Genomic DNA, 9,442 nt, shown 5'->3' with positions numbered 1-9,442 from the left:
TTCGAACAATACTGATGACCAAGGCAACACAGCTGCTTGTTTCCTCTATGTCTATGACACTAGAACACACACATGGGAGATTATTTTGTGATTTTTTTTTTTTTTAGATACAATGTATTTTTCAATCTTAACATTCCACTCTAGTGGCAAATTCTCCGATTAGGTTACATTTTCATTAGAAATGGTGAGTGTTCTTATATATTGCCCAGTTTGAGGCAGAGAAATTTGAGAGTAATTCACTTTAAGAATGAATTTCTCCTGGGTAGGCTTTTATTTGTTTTTCTGAAAGTCCAAGATCTAATTGTCGGACTTAAATGATGCCATTTAACAATCAGACTTTGGCCCCGAGGAGCAGAGCCAATATTGTACTGATCACAATAAAGTGTGACTCACCTCGTAATTTCCAATACACCCTGGGAACCAGAAAACTGAAATAGGGAAAATGTTAACAGTCCTTAGATAGCTGCTGTTAAATCCAGAGAAAGTGACTCATAGGGATTTAGTTTCCCAGGAGACACAGGTGAGTGCAATTAGCCCCTAGAGGCAGAGGTGGTGATTGGCGAGTGGAGGGCAGAGAAAGGGCCTGTAACACTCTATCCCAGGCTTTGCTGGTCACTGCTGTCCTCACTCCCATTCTCCCAACTCAACAAGACAAGCAAATCTTTCATTTGACTCCAAACTCACTTCTGCTGGACCCGGGAAAATGGTGATAATCTGTACGTATCAGTGTTCCATGATTCTGTCCTGTAAGTGGTCCCGTAAGTGGTGCTACGTTACAGTCTGGGACATTAACTTTGAAACCCTTGGCATGCCATTTCTTGGTCTCCATTTTTCAGAGAAAAGCTGTTGCTCCTCTCTGCTAGGGACTTCTTGCCTGTTTAGTCTTCTTGAGCTTCAGTGTGTCTTACCATCTTTGCTTTGTTTTCCTGATGTTCTGGCACAGGTACACAGGTAAAGGCAGGTGCACACACGTGGAGGCCTGTTAAGTCTCAAACCCTGGTAGGCCTTAGAGTTACACAAAGTAGGGGAACCCTAAGACTCCTTACACAGAGTCAGGCCACCTTCCAATGTTACACTGTCGAAAGGCCAGGTTCAGGAAACTCTTCCTGTGGCAAAAAATACAAAGAAAACTGCCAATGGAAAAAATGATAATAATAATAATTATAATTTCTTCCTAAGAACCTATCATCCTGGGCCTGTTTTTTTTTGGGGGGGGGTGGAATTCCAATTAACATTTTCCTCTCCATTCGAGAACTTTTAAATCTAGAACTAAGAGTAATGTCAGGGGAGAAACACTCAAGGATGCGCGGGCATCGTATCTGGAAGCAGTTTTGATCAAGTGCTTGAAGGCCGTCCAGTGTGAGCTTATACAAAAAGATAACCAAACGTTTTGAGAAACAGTATTCCAAAGGCTACCAGGTATAGAGCAGAGTAACCAAGCATGAGACACACAGATACTATGCTTATTTTTATCTATTAACTATAAAAATAACTATTTATTTTCATATTAAAAGGATAGGTTTGCAATTCTGGATCTTAGCATTTGTACCTAAGAGGATGTGACTGTGGATACAGTAATTTAAGATTCCCTGTCTGTGAGAATATATTCTTCCTTACAGTTTCATTAGGTTGCACACAAAAATGTAAAGATTAGAAAAACTTTAAAAATTAAGAGTATAGAGCTTATAAACAGAAGGATGAAAAAAACATAATCCAGAAGACATCAGGGAGAGAGAACACATGAAAAGAACCATATATTCAGTGCATAATATATACTATAAAAACATCCTTACATAACCCAGTACAATAAATACACACAGTGAAATCTTTTTTTTAAAGTAACAAAATGGGGGCTGGAGAGATGGCTCAGAGATTAAGAGCACTGGCTGCTCTCCCAGATTATCCTGAGGTCAATTCTCAGCAACCACATAGTGGCTCATGACCACCTGTAATGAGATCTGGTGCCCTCTTCTGGTCTGCAGGCATGCATGCATGCATGCAGGAGGAATGCTGTATACATAATAAATAAATAAATCTTTATTTTTTTTAAAATAACAAAATAGAGGCATATATGAATAAATTTTATCCATGACCACAACAAATACAGTCTTGTTTTCAAAACCTCAAAAGGGAACCTATCTATAAAGTGCCTCCAGTCTTGCAGGGTGGCCTTGAAGTAGTTCCCAAATGGCACAAAGCTTGGTGGCTACCTCCTGTCACACTGAACAATCACTAAGGCCAGGAAATTGAACACAGGTACGTAGCAATGGGGGGAAGGGGAACTGGGGGTAGCAACCAGAAAGTCCCAGATGCCAGGAAAACAAAAGCCTTCCCAGGACCCCACAGGGATGACATTAGCAGAAATACCCTCTTACACGCGTTCTCAAGACCGGCCAGGAAGAACGCAACAAACCGGAATCTTCTGCGGCAAAACTTTATTGCTTACATCTTCAGGAGCAAGAGTGCAAGAGAGCAAGAGCTCTATTGCTTACATCTTTAGGAGCCAGAGCGCAAGAGTGCAAGAGCAAAAGCAAGAGAGAGAATGGCGAAACCCCGTCCCTTTTTAAGGAGAATTATTCTCCGCCTACGACGTATTACTCCCTGATTGGCTGCAGCCCATCGGCCCAGTTGTCGTCACGGGGAAGGCAGAGCACATGGGGTGGAGAACTACCCTTGGCACATGCGCAGATTATTTGTTTACCACTTAGAACACAGGATGTCAGCGCCATCTTGTAACGGCGAATGTGAGGGCGGCTCCCCACAATACCCCACAAAGGGGAGGGAGAACTCGTCAAAACCATATGCAAAAGTTAGGCATGGCCCTCAGGGTTGAGGGATGGGGCCACCCACCCATCTCCAAATTTTTAACCCAGAATTGCTCCTGTCTAAAGGAAACACAGGGACAAAGAGTGAAGACGGAAGGAAGGGCCATCCAGAGCCTGCCCCATCCCCCATTTCTAAAATGAAAGTTTAAGGTCCTAAATCAGAGCCAAACATCCAAAACTGGGCTTTCCTGTTGCAATTTGTGTGTCCTCTAAGAAAAGCAACTAGGGGTCAGGACTCACTGTGACCCTGCTACGACTGAGTTTTTGGTGACTGCCCATTGCGGGGCACTCACTGTGAGTGAGTCTTTCACTTGTGTGCTTAGAGATCTAAAAACCACATGGGATTTTTTTTTTAACCGCTAACTGGGATGTCCTGCTGTGGTTTGAACTCAGAGACATCAAGCCTCCTGTTTAAGAACAGTGTGTGTGTGTGTGTGTGTGTGTGTGTGTGTGATAAAGCTGGGCTTCGTTTTGTTGACTCCTTGGTCTCCTGTTGATGCGGAGGCCAGTCTCCTCTATCCGCAGGGGATGAGGATCGTATGAGACATGTTTAGGAATCACTGTCTTCCGAGCACACAGATAGAGGCATGTTCATGCCCCTGGAAGATGAACTCAATTCTATAGCTTCTCTCTCCTCCTCCAGATGTCAGAGAATGGAGCTGGAATTCCAACTGTCCAGCTCCAATATGGCCAGCTCTTCTGTCGTCCCCCTTCCTCACCAGAAGCTGACAGAAGTCCTGCTGAGAGTCACTGCCTTTCTGGAGTTTGAGTCCCGGCAAAAGAACTGTTCTGACACTCGGGAAATTTCAGACTCCTCAGTGTATGTCAGGAAGGTGGACATGGGGATCAAATGAGTTCTCTAGTATGCTTCAAAGTGTTTGAATCAAGCTATGTATTTAAAACAAGTTAAGTTGGTGGTTGCAAATATTGTCTTAATAAGTAGAACCCCCCACGGAGGGCAATTCTATAACATTTACCAAAATTAGAAGGCTTTTTGAATTCTGTATCACTGGCATGCCAGTTTCACGTCAGGAATTTTTTCTGCATGACATTTTCTATGTGTAAGGTTGGTTATCAGAATAATGCCCAATTTTAAAAAAAATGAGAGAAATATTACATATCAATAGAAGACTGATTAGAAATTATATTATATTTGCTGCTTTGAAGCCCCACAGTAACTGAGACACTTGCACATGTGTGGCTGGGGACGACGCTGGCTGGTGCAGTTCTCAGGAGCAGAGGGAAGTGGAGGACCCGCGGGGGAGTGAAACCCCACAGTCGTTCCAGCCTCTTAGCTTCCTGATGATGTGAGCGGTGATTCTCAGGAAGAAGCTGACAATTTCTTCAGTTGGTCATGGTAGTACATGCCTTTGATCCCAGCACTCAAGAAGCAGGTAGATCTCTGTGAATTCAAAGCCGGCCTAGCCTGGTCTACACAGTGAGTTCTATGATAGCCAGGGCTATTTAAAAAGACCCTGTCTCAAAGAAAGGGGGTGGGGGGAGGCACAGAGATTGTTGAGCTGTTAAAGGCTAGGCTGGAAACCAAAGCCTCAAGAAATTATAGCAGTTCCATAGGAGGGAATAATATGCAGCTTTAAAAATTGATGATGATTTCTGTGCTTTGCAGGACATTAAACGATGCGCAGTGGGCCAGTGAGATGGTTCAGCAGCTAACGGTGCGTGCTGGGCAAGCCTGCTGACCTGAGCTCCCGTCCTGTAGGACAGAACTGACTCGGTGCACAAAGTTGCCCTCTGATCTTCACGTGGAAGCTGTGGAGTGAAAAGGACTCCGGGATCCCGGCCGGAGCTTTGGATTTGTTGCTTTGAAGCCCCACAGTAACTGAGACACTTGCACATGTGTGGCTGGGGACGACGCTGGCTGGTGCAGTTCTCAGGAGCAGAGGGAAGTGGAGGACCCGCGGGGGAGTGAAACCCCACAGTCGTTCCAGCCTCTTAGCTTCCTGATGATGTGAGCGGTGATTCTCAGGAAGAAGCTGACAATTTCTTCAGATCAGAACAAAGTCTCTATTCCAGAAATGACTGCAGCAGTGAGCAGCAGGCAGCCAAAGCTCCACCGGGTCCACTAGAGGGCAGTGTGCTCACGTTTCTGAGGAACCGTGAACCCCTGCAATCCATTGCTGCTTAAATATTGTTGATTTTCCCTTCATTTTGTTTATTTTATTTTTAAATACATTCAAATTAAAAGATAACCATTCCATCTTCCCTTTCCTCCCTTCAAATTCTTCCTTTACTCCTTCTCATGTACCCCTCCCTGCACTCTCAAATGTATATATATACAAATATATAATATATAAATAATATGATCTATACATAATATATAATACATGTTATGTAATATATCATAATTATACAGTGATATGTAAAATTATATGTTATATGATATACACTATTAACATAATGTAATATACAATATACATAATACCATAAATATGTACATTATGTATATACAGATATATAAACACCCCATGAGACGTTACACCTTTTCTACTAATATTGCTGTTGTTATAATCTTTCTGTCCCCGTTTCTTCTGTGTTCCCTAAGCCATAGATGCAGGAGCAGTGGTGTAGATGTACCCACTGGGGTTTCATTCTCCACAATCAGTTGACGTTTTCTTTGTGTCTGGTTGTGGTTTCCTGTGATGGCCGCCGCTGGCTGTAAAGAGAGGCTTAGTTAAGGAGGGATGGTAGCTACACTTGTCTGTGGGTATAAGAATACGTTTTAAGATGTGGTAAGGAATTAAACTGGTCTAGCAAAGTGGTAGTAGCAGATTCTCTCCTAAGATCCATGACCTCCTAGTCCCAGCCATAGGTTATCATCAACAACTGAGTCTCACTTACTGCACCTTTAAGAATACTGTGTGGCGCACACCTTTAATCCCAGCACTCGGGAGGCAGAGGCAGGCAAATTTCTGAGTTCGAGGCCAGCCTGGTCTACAAAGTGAGTTCCAGGACAGCCAGGGCTACACAGAGAAACCCTGTCTCACCACCATTGATGTGGTTCATAGGTGTGACAGCTGGGTAGGAGTGTTAATTGCCACCTTCTCCTGGCCACATACACTGTACTTCCTGTTATCATGGAAGCTAGACTGCAGGAAGGAGATTTACCTTCAACCTCCAAGAGGTGTCCAAGGGCAACGACGGCAGTCTTATTGTTTGGGGAGTCACTCGAATACCCCGACCGACATCTTGAAAGAAGGCTTTTTCACTTGGCACTTGGGTTTATCTTAGTCTATGGTTCTTGGGAACACTGTCAGCTCAAGTGACATACTTCATTTACAATCTGTCTCTATCTATGTCTATGCCTATATCTATATCATCTATATAATCTATATCATCAGTCTCTATCTATATAGTGTATCTATTTATATAAACAAAATATAATATAAATTCTTTGAGGCTTTATCCAATCATTGACCTTGATTCTATTTGTCTCCCCTCCCCCTTCCCAGCTGGAACCCTTCCATTTTCTCTGTTTCTGCCTTCATCTTAACAGTATTCTGCTATTTCTCTCGCAAGCCCCACCCCCACCGCCATTGTCCTTTTGTGCTTTCCTGATTTCTGCAGTTATTCCAGGTTATATATTTATGAGTGAAGACTTGTAGCTAGAAACCACAGATGAGAGAGCATGCCACTGTATGTTTTCTTTCTGGCTCTGAGTTACTTCACTCAATATAATCTTTCCTACGATCATCCACTTATCTGAACTTTTAAGGCATCTGGAGAGTTTTCTATTATGTATACGTGCCACATTTTCATTGTCATTCACCAGCTGAAAACCATTTCAGTGGTTTCCACTTCCTAGCTGTCAAGGATGGGGTAGCAATGAAAGTGCTGAGCATGAATTTTGGAAACGCAGGGATGAGTCAACATATACAATCTAATTAATACAATAAATCATACAAATGGACTTAAAGGCGAAAATCACATAACCACCTCAATAGATGCAGACAAACAAGGCCTTTAACAGAATCCAACATGTAGTCATGATAAAAGTCCTGGAGAGAGTAGGATTGGAGAGAGCATACGTTGACAAGATGAAGGTTTATGTAACAAACTCACAGCCAACATCATCCTAAAGAGAAAAAGACTAAAAGCAACTCCATTGAAAGAACATAACAGAGATGCCCCGCTATCCCCACTTCAGTATTCAAGAAGAACTTTCCAGATCAACACGGCAAGAGAAGAAATGAATGGGATGTAACGTTGTGGATTTGGCTTATTGCTTATATTACGTTAATTGGGTTCCCAAATTACACGGGAATTCGCATGTCTACATGTAAGACACCACTGATCCCAGCCCCAGGTGGCACTAATTGCTAAATCAAGTTGCCAGCAGTCAACGACTGGGCAGGGAGATAGAGGTGGGACTTTAGATTTCCTGGGCAAGGGAACCCAGGGAAGAAGAAGGATTTAGAACCTCTATGCCAAAGAAGCAGGAGGATCAGGCCTGAGGGCTGCAGGAGGGAAAGAGTATAGTCATGTAAGAACTGCAGAAGAAAAGCCTTAGGGGTCCTCCCCAGTTCGGTCTGGGGAAGCAAAGATGGAATATAGATTTTAGTAAGTAAAAATTCAGGAGTATCAGAGGGGAGGCATCAGCAACGTGGAAATTTGGGAGTTGCCCAACCATTGAGCTGCTTAAGTCATATTACAAATAAGGTTGTGTGTGTGTGTGTGTGTGTGTGTGTGTGTGTGTGTGTGTTTGTGTTTCATTAGAGAATCCACAACATTGGGGCAATAGCAAGAAGCATGTGTGCAGCTGCTGGTGGGGAGTCAAATTATCCCTATTTGCAGAAAGCATGGTTTTATACATAAGAGATGCCAAAAACTCCATCAGAAAACTTCTAGAAGCAATCAACAAATTCAGCAAAGTAACAGGGGACAGAATCCACTTTCAAAAAACCAGCATCCCTTCTATACAGCACTAACACACACACTGAGAAGGAGATTGTGAGCATCCTCACGTCTTCAATTTCAGCAAAGACAATAAAATGTCTCGGGGAAAAATATCTAAGGAAGTAGAGTGAATCTTGAAATCTGTGAAGAAAGAGTCCGAGGAAGCTATCAGAAAATGGAAAGACATGTCGTGATCATGGATTTGTAGAATATTTTGGAAATGACTATCTGGCCAAAAGCAATTTACAGTTTCAATGCAATGCCAATCAAAATACCAGCAACGTTCTTCACAGGAAAAGAAAAACATGCTAAAATTCATGTGAAACTAGAAAAGACAACAGATAGCTCAAGAAATCCTGAGCAAAAAGAATAACACTGGAGACTTCTAGACTTCATGATAGGTTACAGAGCCACAATCGTTTAAAAACAAAAGGCATTGTCAAAAGGCAGACATGTAGATCGATGGGACAAAATCAAAGATCCCAAACATGAGTACACTAACTCAGCCATTTAATGTTTAACAAAGAGGCCAAATCATACACTGGAGAAAATACCGAACTGTCCACAAATGGCGCTGTGAAAACTCTACACCCACATGCAGAAGAATGAGACCATCGCCAGGCACAGACATTTGCTCCAAGCAGATAACAGTCATCAATTTAGATTTTGAAGTTTTAGAATTGTCAGAAGAAAACATCAGCAAGATAAAGGTATAGGTGCAGGAGAGAACTTTCTGAAAAGGACTCCATTTAGCCAGGAATTCAAGTTAACATTTGACAAATGGGAAGGTAATATGGCTCCAGAACTTGGAAGGCCCCCAGACCTTAGCACAACTGACTCTATAATAGAAATACCATTCAGGCCATAAAACTCAGCCCATAGACAGCACCATCTGCCAAAAGGAAAACAAAGACCTAATCCACCACAGTCCATAGTTCTGGAATGTCTCTTTTATCTTCTGTTGTTTCAAGTCTGGCTAACTGTCTTGATATCTGGAATATGTCAACCCAGAATATAGTTCCTGTGCTTAAAAGCTCACCCTGAGAAAAGCTTGGTGCTACACTGGGATCCTGAACACCCAGTGTAGTTGCCAGCTGGCTAATAAAGACTTTCTATCAGCTTAAATCTGTGTCTGAGCACTCTTCTCTGGTGAGTATCTTACAACAGGGACTTCATAAAACTAAAGTCTTCTGTATCGCTAAGGAAACAACTGATTAAATGTTGAAGAAACTTGGAAAGTTGGAGAGAATCTTTGCCAATTATACGTTCAACAAAGGATTAATCTCCGGAACCTGAGAACTCAAGAAACAAAGTCAAGAAAACACATGACCCAACTTAAGGATGAGCTAGGGATGTAAACAGAGCTCTCAATCAAAAATAAAATAGGGCGAGAAACACTAGAAAAAGGCTTCCACACCCTTAGCTATTAAGGAAATGCAAGTTAAAACAACTCCGAGATTTCATCTCCTCTTAGCCAGAATGGCTAAGACCAGCTAGATAACTGGCAGCAAAAGCTGCCGATGTTGTGGGGAAAGGGGGACACTCACTCCTCTTGGTGGGATGGCAAGTTGGTACAGCCACTCTGGAAAGTCAGTAGGGAGGATCCTCAAAAAACTAAGAATAAATCCGTGGCATACACTGCTCTGTAGCACTCCACAGGATGGCCAAAGGACCTGACCTCCCATTGTCATTGATTACAAAAC

Source organism: Mus musculus, chromosome 9, assembly GCF_000001635.26.
Source record: "Mus musculus strain C57BL/6J chromosome 9, GRCm38.p6 C57BL/6J".
NCBI classification, from domain to species: Eukaryota; Metazoa; Chordata; class Mammalia; order Rodentia; family Muridae; genus Mus; species Mus musculus.
This window is presented reverse-complemented; position numbering follows the sequence as displayed.